The sequence below is a fragment of the Pollicipes pollicipes genome, unplaced genomic scaffold (genome assembly GCF_011947565.3).
Source record: "Pollicipes pollicipes isolate AB1234 unplaced genomic scaffold, Ppol_2.1 Scaffold_4002;HRSCAF=4701_pilon_pilon_pilon, whole genome shotgun sequence".
Classification (NCBI taxonomy): domain Eukaryota; kingdom Metazoa; phylum Arthropoda; class Thecostraca; order Pollicipedomorpha; family Pollicipedidae; genus Pollicipes; species Pollicipes pollicipes.
The window spans coordinates 13,985,495-14,010,573 of NW_023596420.1; the positions used below are offsets into that span (position 1 = coordinate 13,985,495).

Sequence of the window (25,079 nt, forward strand, 5' to 3'; positions counted from 1 at the left end):
CTACACCCGTTATTTTCACCATTAACCCGGAGAGACGCATGTCCTGCTACAACCCTCATGCACAGTCAACATCCGTATAAGCCGAATCCCGCGGGATTAATGACACAGCCTGTTCACAGACAAAATACGCGATCAGCCCGGTGATAAAACACGAGATTTAAACATCGGTAAACACACTGCATGGGAGATCGAGTACAAGGGTATGGTACATATGGACCTATGCACGTTGCTTCAACTCTTGACCAGAGCCTACGGCTAAAATAGATCATTATACGAGGTCCTTCAATAGATTGATGCTTCCGTCGGGTACACCTGCTGCGAGTTCAGTACACTGTGGCAATCAGAAAACAGGGAGGCCAAGACGTGCAGGCTGGCCTTCCCTGATCGTCCCCGTAGCCGGCCTCTCCACGGAGCAGAGGAGCAGCGCCACTACAGATACCCTCGCTCTGTTTTGCGCAGCTGGCTGAATGGCTTGTGGGCTTCCTTCCGGATCCACAGGCTGTCGATCACAGCGCCATCCTGCGGGCGCGCCGGGAACACTGCTTTAAAAAGGGTCACCAGGGCCCGGGCGACCTTCCTCTGCATATTTGGTCGGCGCTGGAACCCACGGTATGTGCAACAGCGGAAGTGTTTGCGCGCTTAGCTTCATCAGACCAATCAAGACATCCGCAGCAGATGAGATGCATGCTAGGTGGAACTAAATGTGCACTGGGTCAAACAAACAAGCGTTGAGAGCCTATCAACCGACGCATTCGCCTAAACTGGGGAATTTACGACTACGACTAGCCCTTATTCAACACTTTTTCACTGACATACACTTTTTACCACCCTTAGACCACCTTTAAAGCACTTTCTTGAAAACCACTAAAGCATCCAACCAACCCACCAACCCACTCGCCAGATAAACTGAAAAGCCCCTCAACATAGCAGCCAAAATGCAAGACACAGGAGGTAATTTGACCATCACGTACATTAAATTATCACTGGCCCACCAAACAGCATATATGTACCGGCTGCAGCGGAGACTCGGTTAGAAAAGAGCGTGTGAGCCACAACCAATCAGCTATCAAGACTAGCACGGCCCTACGACATTCATCTGCACTTTTATGGCCCGATCAGAGCCGCGACCAGCTCAGTTCGGGCCGTCTGGCCTCCTCAGGCTCACCTTGTCGTCGGACACCTGCTCGATGAAGAGGTGGGAGCCGTTGGCCACAGTCAGGCGGTGTAGCCGTAGTCGGAACTGCGCACGGCGCTCCAGTAAGGCAGCGTCTTGTTGAAGAAGTCGTGCCGCTCCTTGCAGCCCTGCACCGAAGACCGGACACAGTGGGGGTCACTATCGGCCGCTCCGGCCATCAGCCGAGGACAGGGCGGGCGCGACGGGCGCGGACGGGGCAGATGCAAGGATTGGGGCTTAATGTGACCGATTTGTCGTCCCACAGGTGTCGTGAGCACATCCGATGCCTCAGACAGCACATTTGATGCCTAAGCCAGCACATCCGATGCCTCAGCCAGCACATTTGATGCCCTAGCCAGCACACCCGATGTCTGAGCCAGCACACCCTGACAACTCAGCCAGCACATTTGATGCCTCAGCCAGCACACTCGATGCATCAGCCAGCACACTCGATGTCTAAGCCAGCACATCCGATGCCTCAGCCAGCACGCCCTGATAATTCAGCCAGCAAACTCGATGCCTCAGTGACTTTGACCATGCGCGAAGTGTTTTCGGCCATCTCGGTGGCGCGGTTGGTTAATGCGCGTGTAAGGCTGGTGGCAGGTCTGTAGTTCAAGTCTGTCCTCGGTAAGTCTGGCATCAAGGCATCAAGTCCTCGACCATCTTCTACCTAGGAAGTGACAGCAGCTGGGGGTAATCGCGCTAACGCGGGATTAACGGCCACCAGCCCACGGCTGTGGGTTCCCGAACATGGTCTGAATTTAAATAGACCCTTCGGTCCGTTGGCATTTCCCGGGGGTACGGCCTCACTCCATGTCACCTCACTCCGTGTCGCAGTCCTCCTGATTCACAGGCTTCAGGAGTCAGGACAGTCCCGACACCAGGGTGGTCCCAGCGTGTGTACAAGTGCCACCTGTGCAACATGAGCGCAAGCGGATGAACCGTCCCGCAAGGGTGACAAACCGTACTGAATCCTCCGTTGAGCGCGTATGTAACGAACAGTGTGACCGCGTTCATCGGATAGGAAAACCCCGGTGGAACTAAAAAAACAAAACATAAAAAAGTGCCCGATTCTCATTGAGCCGCCTTTCCGGCCACCACAAAATGCTCCGCAATGAATGCCAGTCCAGTTTGATTGAAATTTAACGTTAAAAAAGCTGGCCGGAGCTGTGTTGCTGACACCCGATCTGTTCCCCTTGCACCGAAGGCTACGCGGCCAAGTTTACGCTACACTGGAATGTTTTCAACAATGCATTCTTATAGAAATCAGATTCTGCAGTCTCATATGGTCTTATTGAGTTATTCAGTCTGTCGAAGAACTACTTCGGCCGTAGATGGATGACAGCACCGCAATAAACGCTAACACATTGTGAACGAAAATAGGTTATTATAGCATTAAACAAAACAAAACGATGTAAAAACTCAGCCAAATTCTGCAGAAGTAAAATACACAGTGGAAATTATTGAAGAAATGGAGAAACTGGCCCTTAAATCCAAAACGGAAATGTCTTACCCCGATTGTGTGGGTGAGCATAACTTGCAACATGAAAAGATAGAAGAAAATAGTGTAAGAAAAACGACCAAAGAAAAAATACTGCAAACTTTCGTTGAACTAAGAAAAAAGTCAGAACTGTTACTTCTTGCGAAGCTGATGAGTAATGTCCTTCTCGCCCACACTCCTGCCGCTCTCAGCGAGCGCCGGTGATTTCAGCTCGTGTCGGTAAGCCGGCTCGAGTTTGGTGGGGGCGTTCGTTCGAGAACGCCACTGAGAGAACGTAGGAGCCCCACACACCACGCCCGGGTTACCGGGTCGGCTCGCAGCACAGCGGCCACCAAGCCCCGCCAGCCGGACCACCGAGCCCCGCCAGCCGGACCATCGAGCCCCGCCAGCCGGACCACCGGGCGCCGCCAGCTGGACCACCAAGCCCCGCCAGCCGGACCACCGAGCCCCGCCAGCCGAACCACCGAGCCCCGCCAGCCGAACCACCGAGCCCCGCCAGCTGGACCACCAAGCCCCGCCAGCCGGACCACCGAGCCCCGCCAGCCGAACCACCGAGCCCCGCCAGCTGGGACCGCCGAGCCCCGCCAGCTGGACCACCGAGCCCCGCCAGCCGTGCCGGCCCTCAGCCCCGCCCACAGGCGGCGTCGGCGAACCACACGGTTTCCGAACCACCATTTGTGTCAAAAGGCCATGACGTAATAAAGGGCACCCCACACCTGCTGTAACTACTGGCGACGCCGCACACAGTCGAGCGTGACTAACACGCTACATGAGCCGGCAAGGGCAGCGGCCATATCGGCGACAGCGGCCGGGCACGGCCCGGACAGCGAGACAAAGGCGTCCCTCACTGGCGGCAGTGCATGCGGTGGTCCTGAACATCAGGGTCGGGGTCGCAGCCCAGACGGTAGGGGGCGGCTCCCACTTAATGATGCATGATCGTGGAAACGGAGCCGGCGGCAGCGGCGGGGTCGGCGCGGCGCTTCAGTCGATACCGGGCGCGCGCGATCCGTCGCGGACGGCAGCGACGCCGCTGACGCCAGACCGCAGTCCGCGGACCACAACGAGGCCGTCGACGGCACTGACAACAAGACACCGAAGCCCGCCCGGTCGGCGCTGTCCATCCACAGTGACGGCGGAGTTCGTGTCTCCCGTGCAAGGTGCGCTTGCGAGTGACGCGGTGGCAGTGCGGCCGCACGCCCAGACTGAGCCTGCCGCAGAAGTGGGCGGGCTCTAGCTGGACGAGACTCCACCCCACCGTCACCTGACAGCTCCAGCAGGACGAGACCCCACCCCATCGTCACCTGACAGCTCCAGCAGGACGAGACTCCACCCCATCGTCACCTGACAGCTCCAGCAGGACGAGACTCCACCCCATCGTCACCTGACAGCTCCAGCAGGACGAGACTCCACCCCATCGTCACCTGACAGCTCCAGCAGGACGAGACTCCACCCCACCGTCACCTGACAGCTCCAGCAGAACGAGACTCCACCCCATCGTCACCTGACAGCTCCAGCAGGACGAGACTCCACCCCATCGTCACCTGACAGCTCCAGCAGGACGAGACTCCACCCCATCGTCACCTGACAGCTCCAGCAGGACGAGACTCCACCCCATCGTCACCTGACAGCTCCAGCTGGACGAGACTCCACCCCACCGTCACCTGACAGCTCCAGCTGGACGAGACTCCACCCCATCGTCACCTGACAGCTCCAGCAGGACGAGACTCCACCCCACCGTCACCTGACAGCTCCAGCAGGACGAGACTCCACCCCACCGTCACCTGACAGCTCCAGCAGGACGAGACTCCACCCCACCGTCACCTGACAGCTCCAGCTGGACGAGACTCCACCCCACCGTCACCTGACTACTTAGCTACTCGGCACCGTGTGCGTCCAGTACAAACAGGACGAGCAGCGGCGCCAGGAGGCCGAGCGCGACCAGGCGCCGGCGCTCCCACGACACGGGCTGACAAACCCCGGACCGTTTGGCCTGCATCTGACCACCACACCAAGGGCCGAACGGCAGCTGTGGCTGTTTGAGCAGAAACTGACCGCACCGTGAACTCAGCCAGTGCCGCGCACTTTTTCGCTGTTGGCTTATCGACGACACACTTGACACCAGGACAGTAATGCGGTCGGACTTCCTCCAGCCCAGCGCGCGTCTGAACTGACGCTAGTGAGCACGGTCGGCACCACAGCGCCGCATTGGCCTGGCCTCGTCATGTTCCTGCGATGTACCGCAAGCTGCAAGCACGCGTTGATCCTAATCCTGATCGTGCTGGTGATCGTGAACACAATCATGTTGCTCAGCACGCGTAAACGTGAGTAGTCGGGCCAGCGGGCACAGTCGCTCCCGCGAAACTGTTCCGACAAAGAAACAGTAACTGACTGACGTAGAACTAGGGTTTGCAAACTGATTGTGTTCAAATTCCATGCCATACCTAGAGAAACCACGTCCGGTAATCCTGGCATGTCGAGGGCAGCACAGGCCGTGCCAAGTGACGGACAAATGAAACCGCGTTGTCGTGACTAATGGCATTAAAGGCAAGAGAGCCTAGTCAGCTACTGGCGTCGCCCCTTTGACGACGAACGGACCTCCCACCAGCTGCGCGATTTTTAACAATGAAATTAGTGCTGTGTAGACTGTCGGACAATGTAACCTCACTAACACCGTCCTGCGCCGCCTCGCCGCAGACCACCGCTTCCGCGCGGCCCGGCCACGGTCGGCGGCGCGGCGGCCGACACCGCCCCACCCCCCTCCTCCTGCGCCCCCACCGACTCCAGCGGCCCGGCGCGCGCCACCGGCCGTGCTCGTGCTCTCGTACGAGGGCGCCGGCGGCGCGGCGGCGTCCGAGTTGCTGAACCTGCTGCCGGCCGTGTCACACCACCACCAGCCGCTGGTGCCGCTGGACGACGAGGGCCGGCACAGCGGCGTCCAGCCGCTGGCGGCCGGTCCGCTCGCCGACGGCCTCCGCCTGCTGGATGACACGTTGCGCTGCAATCTGAGCGCCAACGCTGCGCGCCTCCACCAACCGCACCTGTGGCGCCAGCATGCCTTCCGCACCGTGTTCCGCAGTCACTGCGTGCCGGCCAACGTGTCGGTGGCGGCGTGTCTAGAGCGGGTGTGCCGCGCCGCCGACACCGTGTCGGTGCACGTGGTGCGCGCCTTCTTCCACGACGTGCGGTCGTTGGTGACGCGCTGGCGCGGCCGGCTCAAGGTGTTGGTCGTGCAGCGAGACCCGCGCGCCGTGCTCGCCAGCCGGCGGCGGCGCGGCGCCGGTCCGCCGCTCAAGACGGAGCGCGACTGGCAGCACGCAGCACGCGCCCTCTGCTCGCGTATGCTGCAGGACGTAGAGCTGAGCGACGAGCACGAGGCGGTCGAGCCCGGCTTCCACCGCGTGCTGCTGTACGAACACCTGGTCGAGGTGAGTGGCGCCGGCATGACGGCGGAGGTGGCCGAGGACCGACAGACGAGCTGCATCCTCACGTGTGTTTGTCGTTTGAATCCCGACGCTGATGATTCCCGCGCTCGTCCCGACCGGGAGAAAACCGCCACGGCTCGTCTGCCATGTCACCGTTCAGTTCAGTCGCTGTGCATCGATCTGCAGCCTCCGTCCAGCGCGTGTTAGAGCCGGTTTCGCGTCTCGTCTGCCTGACAAACTTGAGCAGTCGGCTCTCGCCCCACAGCCACTGCTCGTGCTGTCTCACGCCGATGAGCCGCTCCGCCACGTTCCGCACCTTGCGCGTCTGCCTGCCCCGCCAGCCCCCCGTCCTCTGTTGCAGCACCCGGCGGAGGTGGGCCACATGCTGTATGACTTCCTGGGCCTGAACGTGAGCGATGCCCGACTGCACGACGTGCTGCGCCAGGCGAGGCTGGAGCCGGCCGCGCCGGGCCGCGCCGCCGCCTGGAAGGCCGAGGTCACCGAGCCGCTGCTCCGCTCCGCTGACCAGGGCTGCCAGCACTTCTACGACGCCAGCATGTACGAGGCGGTGCGGGACGCCCGGGACCTGCTGCCCGACGTGGCCCTGCACGGCGGCATACCGCAGCTGGGCAGCGACGTGCTATGAGGACGGCGCGCCGCTGCCCCAGGGTGACACGGCGAACGCCGCTTGGTGCTGGCCCGCCGTGCCGAGGCACGTGGGTGTGGGCCAGCCGCGTCCTGGCAGATTACTGAGCGTGGCAGTCGCAGTCGACAGTCGGACCTCCGCAGAGGCCCCGGGCCCTGTTGGGCGCCAGAACCCTGCCGAATGACGGCACCCGCCGCCAGGGCCATGTTTCGATGTGTTGACGTGCACCCTGCACAACTGCTGCCGGTGAACGGGGCCGGTCTGCGGCAACGCCTTCACCGCACCCCCTCCCCCTCCCACCCTCGTGTCATGACGAGCAGTACGCACGCGCGACCCGCGTGCAGCACAGCTGGGCTGCTGGTCGAGCAGTACGCACGCGCGAACCGCGTGCACCACACACACAGTGCGTGCAGTACAGCTGGGCTGCTGGTCATGCTGGCGATTACATCGCCCGGCCGCCAGTACTCTCCGCGTTTAGTGTCGAGTGTTGACTGACCCCAGGGCAACCTGTTCCCACCTCGGCGGAGGACTGAACACTGCGCACTGGTGCCGCGGCCCAGGCGCTACTTTCCAGCATTGACATAGCGATTGCCCTCTGAAGCACACTGGCCAATGCTTGGTGAAGTTCGCGGGCGCGAGCATTGCTACGACGGTGCACGTAAATACGAGAGCGGGCAAATGTGAACACTGCGATATATCTGTAAATGTGAAATGCCCATCGTGAGTGCATTGACATTTTTTCATGACTACGTTCGAACCAATAACTCGGTCTCGCGTTCTCGGGCTCTCGCGCTCTCTCGTCCGCGCCGTGACTGTCAGCTAAACACGTGACTGTCAGCTTAACATAATCAGAATTAACAACATTGGGACCTTTTCGTGACATCAGGCACCCAATAAAGATATCCTAAGCAATAACCTTTCATCGACCAATTCTAGGGAGACGAAGAGCCTGACAACGTACATGTGATAACCAGAGAATTCGTCTCACAAAGGACCGCCTGACAAAATACAAATGAACTCCCTAGCTGGGCACGAAAGAAAAAACGGCACCGTCTTTCGTAGCAGATTTTAAACACAGCGAGTGATAATACGAATGGAAACGTGCCATAACTGATCTGGCTGAGAAGAACCATACACAGGCATTTCCTGGTCCCTTGAGTTTGCCCTGCCATAGAAAAACAGGCCGTTTCGGTTCATTTACATCTAAGCTCCGTAACGAAACACCCGACCTAATTAAAATCCCGCACGTCCAGAAATTCCACCACCAGAGCGTACCGAGTGATGGCAGTTGTCGGCGCTTCTGAAGAAGACTCCATAAAAACGACCACTCTCACCGACCCAACGAGTCCTAATTTCCAGCAGTTGTCCGTCACAGCGGGCGTGACATGAGTGCAAAGTCTCACGGACTGTCAACAAGCATATGCCGCCACCTCCGTCCCCATCGCACCTCCCCACAGTCGCCGTTCAGCGGCGCTGTCGCCAGGGCACCAACCCAGCACGACGCGCGCGATGGCCGCTCCACAGCGCTGCCTGCACGAGGCGGGCCGCCCCCTGTCAAACCCAGGCACCGTGCTGGCCCGGTCCGGTTGGCCAGACACGGGGCGTGCTGCGGCCCGGCTCGGCACGCGTCGCCGGGTGGCCAGACTCCCACGGCCGCCGCCCGGACACGGCGCCGTGGCGGCGGCACGTGGCCGCTCAGGGCGCCCCCGACGGCGGGCGCCGCCAGGCCGGGGAGACAGCGTGCCGCCTCCACCGTTTGGAGGGGAACATGCTGTTGTCGAGAGGTGCTTGGTGCGGGTCCAGGGACGGGTGCGCTGTTTGGTCCGACCGGCACCGAAAAATCAGCTGGTGCTTCTGTTGTACAGGGTCTACTTGTACCGGGACAGCCGTATCATAGCAATGTGCGGTACGTAAATAAAGCCTTCTGCAGTCCTGAGTGGGAAAAAAGACAGACGCGACATTATACGATAAACCAGAGGAGCACAGCTTTGGTGGCCGAGTTATCAAGGTTACCAAGGTTAGGGGGAGCCTGGATAGTTTGAGTTATCAACTATTCCAAATATCACCGAAATGTGGAAGCCGATGTACACCACACATAAACTTCATTGCTGACCCTAGGTCAATGAAATGTTAATTCGATTGCTGTGTTGCCTAAAAAAACATCACAGATATAGATGAATTTGTCAAACACTCCGTGGTTGCATCAGATTGAGCTAAGCCGATTGATTCTCTAGAAACTGCCTTCGCTGAATCCATGACATGACTGGCCTGCTGTGAGCCAGTTACCTTATAAGGTAAATCCTACGAACCGCGTGACAATTTCCAGACATTCGTTTAGCTTTTTGGGAGGTGAAGTTTTTACACGCTCCGTCAACATGTAGCTATTTACTTGCATTTAACTACGTACGTTGTAAGTTGTTAGCGCACTTGCGAAGAGCATTATTCACATAGATAATACAGTAGTAATAGCCTTACTCATTCGAGAAAAAAAACCGGAATGAAGATGTGGATGGGTTGATATTTTCCCACATGCCTTTATCGAAGCATAACCGCGTCATACGTCTTCCATGGACTTTTTTCTTGTCAGCATACGTCACTGACCTTAACTGTGTCGAAACAATAATTGTTCCGATAAAAGCATGTTGCCGAAATATCAAACCATCCACATCTCCATTCCGCTGTTTTTTTTCTCCCAGGAATAAAGCTATTACTACTGTCTTATCTATGTATTAAGCAACTATGCAATGGCTGCCCCGTGTTCTACAATTTTCGTCATTTCGAGCTAGATCTTTCACAGTTCTGTATGTCATGCTATCAACACACGCTCGGGTGGGGGCGGGGGTCAATTTGATCCCGGCGGGAGGGCTTTCCGGAATGATTTCCGAACGGCGCAGCATAGCCGTGCCCAATTTTGCATAGATGTAGACAACTGAATACTGGACCATTTAGTATCAAAACTTAAGACATGCCTTGTAAGGATACTGACCTACAGAAGGTCAAAGTAGGTCCGTGGATTCAGCGAAGACGATATCTAGGGAATCGTTCAAGCTGATGCAACGACGGAGTGTTAGACGAAGCCATATATATATATATATATATATATATATATATATATATATATATATATATGATAGTCTCCTTGACAAAAAAGCAATCGATTTAACAAATGTCATTGATCTGGGGTCAGGAATAACGGTCAGACCAAGGTCAAAACTAGCCTGTTTTATTTCTCTAGTGCTTGCTGAATGGGGTAGTTCCTGGTGTTTATTTTGAATTTATTGGTAACAGGAACCGCATTACAATCTTCCCTGGACTTTTTTAAGGCCAGCATATGCCACTGACTCAAAATGACTCAAGTCAACAACTTGATTTTAGGAACATTCTGCCTACCTTTCTCCTTGACGCTCATTGCAATGCAAATATACAAGCAGTATGATTTTGGACACTATGACGTCCAAAACGTCACAAAAGGTCACTGAATTCAAATAAACGCTAGTGACATTGTCCATGAAACAGGCATATAGGTTCACGGTGGTTGCATGAGAAGGCTTGGGAACCTTTTAACACCAATCTGGAGTCTGACCGTGTTTGACCTTATTTCACCCGAAGGTCACGGCCTAGAAGCCTCAAATTGTGACACATGTGAGTTCACGCACAGACTAACACACCCTGTGAATTTGGTATCTCTGGCCTACTTAATTTCTAAGATCTCAGGGGGTCGAACTGGCCCCCACACGAGCAAAAGGTATTCAACCGGCCGTCCGGGCGCGTATTAGGTAACAGTAAGACACCTTTTGCGGTGCGTTATTAGCGAAGCGGTAGCACAAGTAAAAGTTGACAGTTTTTACGCAAACGAAGGCAATGGCCAGCAGTGGTAAAAAAAGCAGTGGCCAACTATGGGTATTTGAAGGCTTCAGCTTGCTCGACCTGCGAACTCATTTTTAATAACTGTAGTGCTCCCACGTGGACAGCGACAGAGGCCCGGCCAGCCAGCGACGGAACTCACGTTAACAGCGACAGGAGCCTCGGCCACCCAGCGACGGAGCCCACGTGAACAGCCAAGGACATGAGAGACCATGGCACGAGGCGCGTATCAATAGAGCAGGCGGCTTAATTCACACGAGCGCAGCCAGTGACGTCATCCATCAACAGCGCGGCCACGGCGATGAGTGTCGCGTTCTCGGAATGGGGGGGGGGGGGGCGTGGCGACCGGCCATCGCCGACCCCAGCTATGGTGCGGCGTCGAACCGTGACGACATCGTGCACCGGGACAGACGTGACGGTCGTGGTCCGTTAACGATGGACGTTGAAATGTGCAGGCTCGGCCGCAGTTCGCCACGGCCTAACGCTGCACCTTAAGTGATGTTAAAGTGTCTGCGCATGCTGGTGCCTACTGTGTACTGCACAGTGTACATGAATTTAAGCAAAGAATGAGGTCACAGTGCATGGTGAATGGTGACCTGCAAAACCACTTGGTCAAACTTTGCCACCACGCCGTCTTGAAATATTTCGTGAATTTAGGAGCTTGGTCCGAGATGTTTAATTCGGATGGCTTGCACAGATAGTTTTTTTTTTTTAGAGTCATGTCATGCCAAGCCACGTGTCCTGAACCCACGACACAAGACGGACCGGTCGGCTTCATCGGACAGTTCTGTCCCCGGCCTTTTTCGACACAGGACTGTGGAGGATTCCGTAGGCCGTGCAAAACCGCAGCACGACCGTCCTGGCTGTGTCGGAAAGGTGTGGGGGAGGCGGGAGAGGCGGTGACGTGTGTCCAAGAGGTAGCTCCACTTTGGCTAGTTGCCAGCTGATCTTTTGACATCACTTGGTCACACAGTGTGCCCTTTCTCGGCGTCATACCCAGCGCCCCTGGACTGGGAGCAGAGCGCTCTTCTGCATTAGGATGGTGCTATAGATAATTTCGGTATCACCTCGAGCCTGAACAACCGTTCAAACACCTCTTCCACACCTCAAACACTGTGTTCCATTCGGCGTTCAAATCGCCCATTACTCTCAAGCGGTTATCAAATTTCCACCGGGGAGTGGTCATCGACGCAACATCCGTGGGACCCAAAGTGAGCCGGCCAGATCGCACAAGAGAACAGCACTACACAGTTGCATTAAGTGCTTATAGGGCCCTGGGCAAGTTGATGGGCTGAATAGGTACTCTGGTGATCCAGCCATCCCCATTGTATGCTGGGTCACTCCTTTCGAAATACAAGCAGCCGAAAACATAGACAGGGCGTTTGATGGCAAGAACACATAACAATCACATAAGAAAAGCAGACCTGGAAAAAAATTCGCCTACTTCGCGATTCTGCCCAAATAGCGTATCTTGTATCTATCTTCAATACCAAGACAACACAATCTCGATATTGCCATCTTGGACTGCACAGAAGTGAGGTTACGCAACAAAAGGAAGTCAGGCGAAAATTGTGCGACTCGAGCTCGGCTACCCTGCCGCAGTGTCCGGTGCCGCGCCGGCTGATCTAGTGAGCCGGCCCACAGTCCACCGGGCCAGAGACACCCGGCACCGGGCCGGTCACGAGCTCGGCTACCCTGCCGTAGTGTCCGCTGCCGTGCCGGCTGAGCTAGTGAGCCGGTCCACAGTCGACCGGGCCGGAGACACCCGGCACCGGGCCGGTCACGAGCTCGGCTACCACGCCGCCGTGTCCGGTGCCGTGCCGGCTGAGCTAGAGAGCCGGTCCACAGTCCACCGGGCCAGAGACACCCGGCACCGGGCCGGTCACGAGCTCGGCTACCCTGCCGTAGTGTCCGCTGCCGTGCCGGCTGAGCTAGTGAGCCGGTCCACAGTCGACCGGGCCAGAGACACCCGGCACCGGGCCGGTCACGAGCTCGGCTACCCTGCCGCCGTGTCCGGTGCCGCGCCGGCTGAGCTAGTGAGCCGGTCCACAGTCGACCGGGCCAGAGACACCCGGCACCGGGCCGGTTCACGAGCTCAGCTACTCTGACGCGTCACCAGCGGCGCACGTGGCGGCGGGACGACCCGCGGCGGCACGGCGGCGGCGGCGGCGCAAGGGACGTCGCTGTACACAGCACGTCGCGGCACGAGTCAGCTGGACACGCTCATCGGAGCACCGAGCCACGGGACAGGCCTCGCATCCAGCCTCAGGCGGACAAATTTTAAGGAGACAGCGTCATTTTCGTTGGGTTTTGAACGCAGACAGCAGACACGTTGCAATGCACCGTCAACCCAGACGGGTCGCAGCCTGCAGCCGGTTCCGGGTCTCTTTGCTGAGCCGGAAGGTCAGTTTACCCTTGAGCTGTTACACATCGACCCAACATCGCACGTCACGTGACCGGCACCGACGGTGCCGTGACGCTGTGGAACGCTGCCGGGCGGCGAGCCAAGGCGCACTGCCCTAGAAGGCGACTTGATCAAAAACAAAAGAGACAATCCCAAATCTTTCCGAAGAAATGTTCGGGAGGTAGAACAGTTTGTGTCATGTTTTCGGGAGGTAATCGAATAGCATCGGGAAAACTGCGAAGCCTTTTACAAGTCAGTTTTCAAAATAAAGGCCAAAGCAATGTTCAAAATAAAGGCCAAAGCCACCTTGGGCCCCATCCTAACTTTCAGCTTCCAGCCTCTGGTTCAATTGCAGACACAATGGCTACTGACAGCGAGCGCTAGCCAGATGAGTTGATACAAACAACGGTAAACTTATAATTACTGTAAATACAAGTGTCCGTTTACCGTCATTTTTTACCGAAGCAATTAGCCTTAAGCTGAAAGACCGTTGGTACCGTCCAATAGCTGACGTTCATTAGTTGGCCATGAGAAGATGGCACTGTTCTTACAAACGTTCTAGGTTGATGAATAAACAACAGGTGCGACGCCTTGTCCACAACACAAGAACACTGTCGAAGTGGCTCTAGCAAATACTGGGCCGGGAGCCAGACTTAAAGTCAAGCACCTTACACTGTCCTGCAATATGAAAAGCTTCCACTAGCTGGGCTCACTTGGTCAGGAGGAACCAATGACAGACAACGGAGCAATAAATCAGCATGGAACCGGGTCAGAGAGGGAACTCCTTCAGCAAACAACACCTGTCAGCAACTGTCTTAATCCCTTAACTGAGGACAGCAATCCATAAAAGGCGAGCCTCGCCCGAGCAGCAAAACCAATGGCCCATCAACGCGATGGTCCGGCCTCGCCCACGTGGCCAAGTGCGGCCCGCTCAGGCCGCCGAGGCCGCGTCACTCACCGCCGAGCCGGTGGTGACGTGCACCGGCGCACCGGGGTTCAGATACGGGTCGGCCGCCGTGCCGTTCAACACCGTGGTAGTTGTAGACGGGCCAGAGCCGCTCGTACGAGTGCTCGTGCGCCCAGACGGCCAGGTCGACGCGTACTGCATCAGCAGCTCCTCCACGCCGAACCTGGCGGAGGTCGGCGGGCGCCGTCAGCGGCGCCGTCAGCGGGCGGCATCAGCGGGCGGCGCCAGCGGGCGTGTAAGCGGGCGGAATAGCGGCGGCGCCAGCGGGCGGCGCCAGCGGGCGGTGTCAGCGGGCGGTGTCAGCGGCGGCCGTCAGCGGCGCCGTCAGCGGGCGGCATCAGCGGGCGGTGTCAGCGGGCGGTTGTCAGGGGCGGCATCAGCGGGCGGCGCCAGCGGCGGTGTCAGCGGCGTTGTCAGCGGGCGCCGTCAGCGGCGCCGTCAGCGGGCGGCATCAGCGGGCGGCGCCAGCGGGCGTGTCAGCGGGCGGCATCAGCGGGCGGCATCAGCGGGCGGCGCCAGCGGGCGCGCCAGCGGGCGGTGTCAGCGGGCGGCGCACGGTCGGGTGCAGCTGACGGAGCACGACGGCCGGTGCCGGGATGTCATGGCCCAGTGTGCGTCATGCCAGCTGGTAAATCATCCTCCTGCAGGTGATCTCGTTCGTGATAGCCAGAGCCCGGGATGTCGGCTGTTCGCAATGCACAGCGATGTCTGTTGCCTGGTGCAATGCGCTAGGTTTAAACACGGAATCTCGATCGGAGAAACGCCAGAAACAGCCGATTTCCGACAAAAGCTCAAAAGAATAAGCCATAGATTCTTCCGACAGTGTCTCGGATAAACACAGCCTTCCAGAGCGTGACCACCGCAAGGGCCAGCAGCGAGAGCGCTGCCGTCGGCGCGTCCGGCTGGTACATACGCGCGGGCCAGCAGCGAGAGCGCTGCCGTCGGCGCGTCCGGCCGGTACATACGCGCGGGCCAGCAGCGAGAGCGCTGCCGTCGGCGCGTCCGGCCGGTACATACACGCGGGCCAGCAGCGAGAGCGCTGCCGTCGGCGCGTCCGGCCGGTACATACGCGCGGGCCACCAGCGAGAGCGCTGCCGTCGGCGCGTCCGGCCGGTACATACACGCGCAGCAGTGGCAGGCCGACGCGGAGCGCGTCCGCCTGGCGCGTGCAGTCGTCCTTGTCCGTATTAGAGCAGTACATCGGCCGGTGTCCGAAGAGCACGATCCAGGGCCGGAGGGCGCGGCTGGCCGGCCGGCTCGCCTTCTGCGGCCGCCGCCAGGGGGCGTCCCGTCAGCGGCGGACGGGGGAAGAGGGCGGAAGGGGGGGGGGGGGGGTCACCGCGAGCGGACGGCCGGCGCGCGAGCTGGTGTTGGAAGCAGGCAGTCGCACGCCGACAAAAACACGGCAAACGAAGATCAACTCGTCGTGCCGTAAGTCTAAAGCGACTGGGGGATGGATATTCGAAGATAATGCTAGGTATGGTGGCTGAGTCCCGTGCAACGTACCGTAGTAATGTAAAAAACTACATCCAGTCCAGAGAATGGACCCCACCTTTCCTGAACACCGAAGGAACAGATTGCAAACCACACTGTAACTGCAATGTGAGGAACAGATTGCAAATGTTACCTCCAGGTCCTTCTTCAGCCACTTGAACTGGTTGGCCACCATCTTCATTCCGTAGTTGAGGAAGTAGTAGTACTCCGATGACACAGAGACGAAGTGAACCGGGCCCATGTCAAGCTGTAGAACATACCGTCACCGGACCCAGGCATGGTGAAGCGGTTCTTGTAGTTGGAGAAGTTGCTGGAACAACAGGATGGGTGTTCAGATGCGAAACACAGCAAAGTGGGGTCTTCATGAGAACGTTATTCAAATATGGCTTGTAACACGAACATGGACAACAGGAGGGGAACACAGGTGGAAGGCGTGCTAGTCGCTACATCCGGTGCTAGCTGCCAACGTCGGTAGCCGACGGTTCGGCGGCTGTCCGAGCCAGACGCCAGGACGCCAGACACCAGGACACTCACTGCACACGTGGCTCGACGACGCCGCGACAGACCAGGCAGCGCGCGCACTACACCCGCCTACCACTGACGGCATGTTGGGCTGACGCTGCGCACCGCATGACATCCGGCTGGCCTGCCGGCGCTCGAGGGTGCGCGGCGCGCGCACACTGCACCTGCCTACCATTGACAGCATGTTGGGTTGACGCTGCGCACTGCATGACATCCGCCCGGGCCTGCCGGCGCTCGAGGGTGCGCTACGCACTGCATCTGCCGAAGTTTCTACTGCCCGACAGTGCACCACTCCCTGCATCCGCCCGTCGTTTTCAACACGAGACGGCGTGCTGCCAACGGCATCTGCACGTGGTTTTCAAGCCTACTACACCAGACAGCGCACTGCTCACTACGTCCAGCCGTGGTTTTCAGCGCCAGACAGCGCACTACTCACTACATCCAGCCGTGGTTTTCAGCGCCAGACAGCGCACTACTCACTACTTCTGCTCGTGGTTGCCGGGGCAGGTCATGTAGGGCAGGTAGCCGGCCAGTGGCTGCAGCTGCCGCATGAACTCGTCGCCCACCTCGCCGTTGTCCGTGTCCATGTCGTAGGCGAAGTCGCCGACGTGCAGCACGGCGTCGTACAGGCCCTGCTGCGCCTCACGCTGCAGTCTGCGGTGCAGACGAGTCAGCTCCTGGCACGCGTACGGCGCACAGGACACGCTCACGTGAGGTACACATGTCCGAGCTCGCGAAGGAGTGGGAAAACCGGATGCCTTGAGAAATGTCCAACCGCATTGCAACACTCTAAAACTGACAACAAAATATTGAGCTTACGGGGACGGGTCTGTCTGTTTGGAGTCAGGTGACCAACAGCGGGTGTATTCCCTGCCCCGACGCGCCAGGCCTGGACAGTGGGCACTGCCCGACAGGGGACGACGGATCGGGTAACTGCCCGACCGGGGATCACTACGCTCGGGTCAAGGGTCAACCTCGGTGCCCCGCCAGTCCAAGAGTCAGCGACGTGCGCCGGGGCGGGCAGACTCGGGGCCACTGACCTGGGCAGTGACTGGGCGTTCAGTGAACCGAGGTCACCGTAGACGGCCAGGCGCGGGCTCCACGCTACGCCGGCCTTCATCGAGGTGAAGGTGAACACCTCCGACCAGCCGGCGTCGCTGCCGACCTGATACACTGCGGAACAGAGCCGCTTGAAGTAAGCTGCCGGGCCGCACTTAACGGGCAACGGCAGTGTCACTGACGCTGGCTAGGGCGATATTCGAGTCCTTGTTGCGACACAAAGGACCGCCCTGGTTAACCGACCGATCGACGAACATATACAAACCCATCTATTACCCCATTCAGTACTACACAGCACAGCTGGTGACGCCAGAGCCCCTGGCAGCCACCATCGCCGGCAGTGACGTCACACCCGGGGCACTCACCGTATCTGGTGTCCGGGCTTCAGCGGGCCCATGCTGACCCGGTGCACGTACTGGGCGCGCTTCAGCACGCCGCCGTCTGTGAAGAGGCTCGCATTGCCCACCACCTGCGTGTGCAGCCGCGACTCGCCGAAGTACGCCTCCGAGGCCACCAGCTCACCCGTGTTCCACGTGACCACCATGTGAGACGGGTCCTCTGGAATGGCAGGCAGCGCTCACCGCCTACGCTCCAGGCACGTGCCACAGTGTCTTCGGCGCGGCGCATGTTGGGGGCGCTAGGCTCTTTCTACGCATCGGTTATCGGTGTTTCCTTTCAGCAAACGGGCGACGTTCTTAATTTAATATGCACACTAAGCAGCAATGCTGACACAAATATACAGTTAGACCAAGTGATTACACACTAGGCTGGGCCACAGTGGTCAAGATCCACATTTTCTTAGCAAATGAACACTTTCCTGTGCCAGTTGGCATACTTTCCACTATCGAACATTTCAACCATAACTGACTGTGTTTACCCCATGTTCAAAACGTAGGAGTTAGTGACAAACTTCCAGCACTTGGCCCCTTTTCACAGTATTTTCGTTATTCCTGTACCAACATTTACACCCTCCCTTCTCGGTTACGCACGAGTTTAGGTCACCTAGTCCATCGATACCAATTGTAACGGGTCGGGGCTCAGCTGAGCAGTCCCGGCGGCCACGGGGAGTGTGGATCAGCCTGAGCAGTTCCGGCGGGCGCGGGGAGTGTGTGATCAGCTGAGCAGGTTCCGGCTGGCACGGGGAGGTGTGTGATCAGCTGAGCATTCCGGCGGGCACGGGGAGTGTGTGATCAGCTGAGCAGTTCCGGCGGGGCAGGGGAGTGTGTGATCAGCTGAGCAATTCCGGCGGGCACGGGGATAGTGTGTGATCAGCTGAGCAGTTCCGGCGGGCAGGGGAAGTGTGTGATCAGCTGAGCAATTCCAGGCGGGCACGGGGAGTGTGTGATCAGCTGAGCAGTTCCGGCGGGCACAGGGAGTGTGTGATCAGCTGAACAGCTTCGGCGGGCAGGGGAGTGTGTGATCAGCTGAGCAGTTCTGGCGGGCAGGGGAACTGTGTGATCGGCTGAGCAGTTCCGGCGGGCAAAGGGCGTGTGTGATCAGCTGAGCAGTTCCGGCGGGCGGGGAGTGTGTGATCAGCTGGGCAGTTCCGGCGAGCACGGGGAGTGTGTGATCAGTTGAGCAGTTCAGGCGGGCAGGGGAGTGTGCGATCAGCTGAGCAGTTCCGGCGGACACGGGGAGTGTGTGATCAGCTGACCAGTTCCGGCGGGCACGGGGAGCGTGTGATCAGCTGAGCAATTCCGGCGGGCACGGGGCAGTGTGTGTGATCAGCTGAGCAGTTCCGGCGGGCAGGGGAGTGTGTGATCAGCTGAGCAATTCCGGCGGGCACGGGGAGTGTGTGATCAGCTGAGCAGTTCCGGCGGGCACGGGGAGTGTGTGATCAGCTGAGCTTCCGGCGGGCAGGGAGTGTGTGATCAGCTGAGCAGTTCCGGCGGGCAGGGGAGTGTGTGATCAGCTGAGCATTCCGGCGGGCAGGGAGTGTGTGATCAGCTGAGCAGTTCCGGCGGGCAGGGAGGTGTGTGATCAGCTGCAAGTTCGGCGGGCAGGGGAGTGTGTGATCAGCTGAGCAGTTCGGCGGGCAGGGGAGTGTGTGATCAGCTGAGCAGCCGGCGGGCAGGGAGTGTGTGATCAGCTGAGCAGTTCCGGCGGCAGGGGAGTGTGTGATCAGCTGAGCAATTCCGGCGGGCACGGGGAGTGTGTGATCAGCTGAGCAGTTCGGCGGGCAGGGGAGTGTGTGATCAGCTGAGCTTCCGGCGGGCAGGGGAGTGTGTGATCAGCTGAGCAGTCCGGCGGGCAGGGGGGTGTGTGATCAGCTGAGCATTCCGGCGGGCAGGGGAGTGTGTGATCAGCTGAGCAGTTCCGGCGGCAGGGGAGTGTGTGATCAGCTGCAGTTCGGCGGGCAGGGGAGTGTGTGATCAGCTGAGCAGTTCGGCGGGCAGGGGAGTGTGTGATCGGCTGAGCAGTTCCGGCGGGCAGGGGTGTGTGATCAGCTGAGCAGTTCCGGCGGGCAGGGGAGTGTGTGATCAGCTGGCATTCCGGCGGGCACGGGGAGTGTGTGATCAGCTGAGCAGTTCCGGCGGGCACGGGGAGTGTGTGATCAGCTGAGCTTCGGCGGGCAGGGGAGTGTGTGATCAGCTGAGCAGTTCGGCGGGCAGGGGAGTGTGTGATCGGCTGAGCTTCCGGCGGGCAAAGGGCGTGTGTGATCAGCTGAGCAGTTCCGGCGGCAGGGGAGTGTGTGTCAGCTGGGCAGTTCCGGCGGGCAGGGAGTGTGTGATCAGTTGAGCAGTTCAGGCGGGCAGGGGAGTGTGTGATCAGCTGAGCAGTTCCGGGACCGTGGATGTGTGTGATCAGCTGAGCAGTTCCGCGGGGGCACGGGGTAGTGCGCGCACCGCGGGGTTTAGCGGATGGCGGCCGGAGGGTGCGGGTGCGTGCGGTTTGCTGAGATTGGAGATTGGTTTGGTGTTTGGAATAATGACAAGAAATTTTCGAAGACCGATGTTGACTTTGAACGAGTGAAAACGAAAGACGAACGCGAGCACAACACCAATCTTACCAGCACCAATATCTTCACTCTTGTTCACATCAAAGCATGTGCTGTATGCAGTCTGTTAACCTAGCCATACACTGGCTTCGGCAGTCTTGAGTTTACCAACGGATGCGCTGCACCATTCATTCCCGTTCTTCATAGTTTGTACAACAAACTCTAGCAAGTACACCAAAATATTGATAGTGCCAATGGGTGTTCTGGTCCCATTTGTGCTCTCTTGCACAGGTGCATGGCATACACATACATAACGTACCGAGATCTGGCTTGGTTCGTGCAAGGATGCCTTCATACAACTGAAATGCATCAGCACAATGATAAAATTCTGCACTTCACAGTGCTAAACCATTATCTTTGTGATCCTGGTGACTCTTGATTTGACTACCCAGGGCAAGTTCATGTTTTCAACATAATTTTAAAGGCCAAGAGTGTTGTTTTCAGTGTCACTATCTCTTCAACATAGTTTGGAGTGAAACTTATGATCCAAAGGTGTGTTCAAGCTAGACTTACAATAGCAGGTCTCCTAAGCATGAAGACATGTCAGGTAAGTAAGGCCTGTGCTTGCATGGCTGGAACAACTTGCTGCTCTTCACTGCACCCAATTGACACAAAATGCCCAGCTGCCTGTTCACATCTCCCAAATTACAGTTCCGGCTGGTGCCGTGGAGACTTTTTGTGGTGCTGGCTATAACAAATGAACCATTTTCTTACATTCTTTCCTTATTCAACATTCACTGCTACTCTCCACATGGAGCATTTTGTTTCAATGTACATAAAAAAATCTATCAGCTTTTTCACCGGGCTAAGCTGCCAATGCTGTTGCTTCAGAAGGTTGTACATTTAGATGAGCACTGTGCATACCACATTTTGTGTGGATGGCATACATGAGGGCAGAGGACAGTCCCCAAAGCAAAGAACAGCACATGGACCCAGGACCAATGGTGGTGAAATTCAGTAGCAATGTCACTGATCCCAAATTCTTTGAATTTAGCATCCTTCTTTCAGCTTTCAAGCACTCCTGAGCTATTAAATTGGTAACAGACCATAGTAGCATGACAGGATGGACAAGTAGTGAATACAAACACCAGCCATGCAGCCACAAATACTAAAGCATATACCAACCTCCATATGAGAGATGTATCTGTTCTGGTTGGTACTTGTCCGTTGCTTCACACAGACACAGCATTGCCAAAAAGAGACATCTTAGCTTGAGGGGAAGCATTCTGATGCCTAATTTCTTCAAAACAGCTGTCTGAAAAATAAGTTACGAATTAACAGACATCATGTTATTAACTCCATCAGGTGTTGCCAAAGATGTGGAAGCCGCAATGGGCTTCTAAATTACTTGCCAAGAAGGGGTAAATTGATAAAGCTGAAGAAAAATCTTGACCATACACTTCAGGCCAACCTTAATCTAATTAATCAAGTCAGAGAACAGAAGCATTGACTGTATCATTTAGAGGCAAGCCTTTTAATAATGTAGCTTATATATCAACCATTCGAAAATTTAAGCAGAACCTTAAGGAATGGGCATGCATGGATCTGAAGAAAGAAATATAACAACAGGAAATAGTGGTTATTGTCAACAAAGTAGAAGCTGGAGCTGGGAAACTAACACTACCAGGGACATAATCCTAAATGTGTGTTGTCTACATCTGTATGCAAGCAACCTTGCTTTGCGCAGTCTTAATCTGCTCTGAGGATGCAGCGAAGTTTGAACCAAACCCATAAATTAGGTAGTACACCTCACCGTTAATCAACGTTCACGAACCGTCTGAATACGAAAACAGAATGCAGTCATTGAATTTATCACATGTTAATACTAACCGTTGAGCACACACCGGTACAATGTTCTTTGTCCCGAACACAACAACCCCGACCCAGTACCCGCCAGCCCCTGTCACTGGTCCGTCACGGGCCGGCTTTGCTGCGATAAGGCGGGTTTCACAGGCGATTCTCTTTGTTTACGTCGATCAGGTGCGTTGCAGCGATATTTTGTAAGGTTTTGTTAAAAACGTGTTATAAAAAATCTGATGTTTGGAATCTACATGCATTTAACATCGGGATCAACCTGATGAAACGTAGGAACGTTTCAAAATGTTTTGGACGGCAAGCTCGGGGTGTACTTCAGGAACTTTTTCTGGAAAGCAGCCCGATGAATGGGGAAGGGGGAATGCAGATGGAGGCTGTTATTGCTCTTTCAAATGTAATGACTGCTAGTCTAGATATGCATCTAGAGCTGTTTCTCACCGTTGCACACTCTTGCCTATTCGACTCATCTATACCATTCGGCAAATAAGGCTATCCATCTTCCCAGGATAATTCATCGAATTCCATGTTGTCTTTTCTGGGGAGGCGAAATTCCACGAGCGGGCAGGCATTTTGGGTCATTGAGGAGGCGTCCTGCCTCCACAGGGTAAGTGCCAAAATACGGCCTGGATATAGGCTAGTGAGAATTTTGATATTGGATCGATGGCTCATAGCCGGACAGATTTTTCATGCACCTTGATTTCGCGGGGCTGGTTTCCAAAAGATGAGACTTGCCGCAGCATTTGAGGCGGAAACGAATTAGGAAGCTTGAAACTGCCAAAAACAATGTAACAAAAGCCGTACAACAGGAGGCTCTCCTTTGAAAACCAACCCACAGAATGAATGCCCTTCCGTCATATGTTATTTATCTGAGCCCTGCTCCCGTACGCCGTCGGCGGCCCACTGTCCTGGCACGGCTGTCCTTCCGAATGACTGACCGCGAACTGATCGCATGGCTGCTTTGTTACACATTTCTGGATCAGCATTGCCAGTAATTGGTGTGCAAAGCATGTGTTGGATACCTGCAACAGCATCTTTTTCAGAATTATCTTTCCTTACGCCCCACCACCGCAGCAAAAAGCCTCCGGGAAGCTGCCTGCCGTAGGCATGAGTTGGCCCAACGGACATTTGGTTGCCCATCATTCAACCTAGACGACTTGATCTGTTTTTGTGTGTAGGCAGGGGCGTAGCCAAAGCCTTGCCAAGGGGGAACACAGGGTTGACAAAAGCCATTTCTTATGATGAAGCCCTCCCCCCCCCCCGCTAAAAAAATCCCCGGATATAGCTTGCACGTTAACAAGGGACACGGTATTTTTCGTTTTATTGCCTTTTTACTGTGTAACCAGAACAGAAACCAGAAGCTGCCGTGAGATTAATTCTGCTTGTATTCTGAAGTCCATAACTGCATAAAACAGGCGTTGAACGGCCCGCATGGATTAATCTCTGGCATCCTTGGTTTGCAACGGTTTTAGTGGGCTCTTTCTAAAACGATAGCATTCAGAAGTTGTGTCAGAATATTTTATCTGGGCTCCACAAACATTATGGACATTCGCAAAGGTAGATGGTAGATCGATATGTTTGATCAAAACTTAAAAATGAAAATTTGTGCGCAGATCGAGTGGCTAACAATGCGTATCAATATGACAAGCTATGTTTGTCTGGAAATGTTCAACATTCAGTCAAAATCGACCAGGGGTGCAATTTATGTAACGCGGTTTTTAACATGCGTGCTCGCGAATCTTAGCAACGAAAGTCTCGACACCAGGCGCTGCAGTCCTCCTTATTTCGCGGAGCGTTAGCCCAGTAGCTAACTTTTAGCCTTGGCCCACTGATGAACAAAAATGATGGTACTTCTGAAATAAGTACCTTTCAACACTTCAATTTATTAGTGATACAAATCATTTGACGTGATTTTAAGCATGCGCACTCACAAATATTAGAAACAAAACGTCGACGCCTGGCTTTGCAGGTCTCCGTAGGGCCGCGCAGCGTCGGCCCAGCAGCTGATACTGAGCCGTGGCAACTGGTGGACGAAAATAACGACGCTTGTAAGACAGCTCATTTAAACGCTTCAGGACATCAAATGTTATATTTAGAAGGCAGCCTGGGCGTGCGTGCGATTTTTCATGTGTGCGATTTTTAGACTGATGATAAGAACGGATTGACACCCTAAATTACCGCGAGGCGGTGCTGGAATCTGGTGATAGAACTGGAAGAGTAAGGGGAGAAACTTCATTTTTCCGTGTTTCTGTAACTATTAATCACGGCGGCGCCTGCTGTCTGGTGGCACTGGCAGTGGAGGATGCCTTTCGGTTTACACAAGCTGCAACCCAGGTCATCGCTGTCCTTGCTCCCGAGGTTGCGGGTGGGCATGTTCAAACCTTTTGATATAATTCGCTTCACTAATCCATTCTGAAAATGAAGTTGCTCAGGTAAACATGAGATGGTCTTGTTGGTTTGCTTTTTACTCATTTCGACCCACTCTCTTCAGCAACAATGAGACCCCACTCTACTTAACAATGATAAGAACCCTTATCTCCTTCCGGGCAAGGGGCCCTTGAATAGAACACGAGGGGCACATTATCTTTTCCAGCCAAGGGCTGAGGGGCCACTCCAACACATCGCGAAATGTCTTCTGGCTGCCATTCTGGCGACACGGGGCGGGATCTCCTGGTCGATCCGGAGGCCGTTAGAAGGAAATGTCGTATCACGTTCCCTTCCCTGACGCGGGGGCCTTCTGACCCACGCAGTTGGCCCCGGCTCGGTGCAGGAACCGTTACTGATGCAACGACATGCCTGATCGCCGCGGGTGGTCCAATAATTGTCACATGGACTCCAGTTCCATGTTTTTCGGTGTTCTCCAGAGATATTGAGGACTCCCTTAACGTAGATTGTAGATAAAATGAGGTCAACAATTTTTATTCACATGGCTAATCCATGTTCATCTTAAGATGTTCAAGATCCAGTCAGAATTGATTACTGATAAAAAGCATGCAATATGGTTTTGAACGTTCGCGCTCGCAAGTAGTAGTAACAACAGCCTCGGCACCCGGCGTTGCAGTCTCCATAGGCCGCGCGACGTCGGTCCTGTGGTTATGACATTTAGCGATGGCCAATAAGCAAACGAAAAAGATGACGCATCTTGTGGAAGATGGCTGGTGAACTAAGTAAACTGACGTATATGTTTAGTGTAGTGCAAATGTAAGCTAAACACAG

At 56.0% G+C, this 25,079-nt stretch overlaps 1 pseudogene; it reads right to left on the reverse strand.

Moving 5' to 3' along the window:
- Positions 1 to 220: 220 nt before the first annotated feature.
- On the reverse strand, positions 221 to 21,934 carry LOC119093622 (acid phosphatase type 7-like; annotated as a pseudogene).
- Positions 21,935 to 25,079: the final 3,145 nt, after the last annotated feature.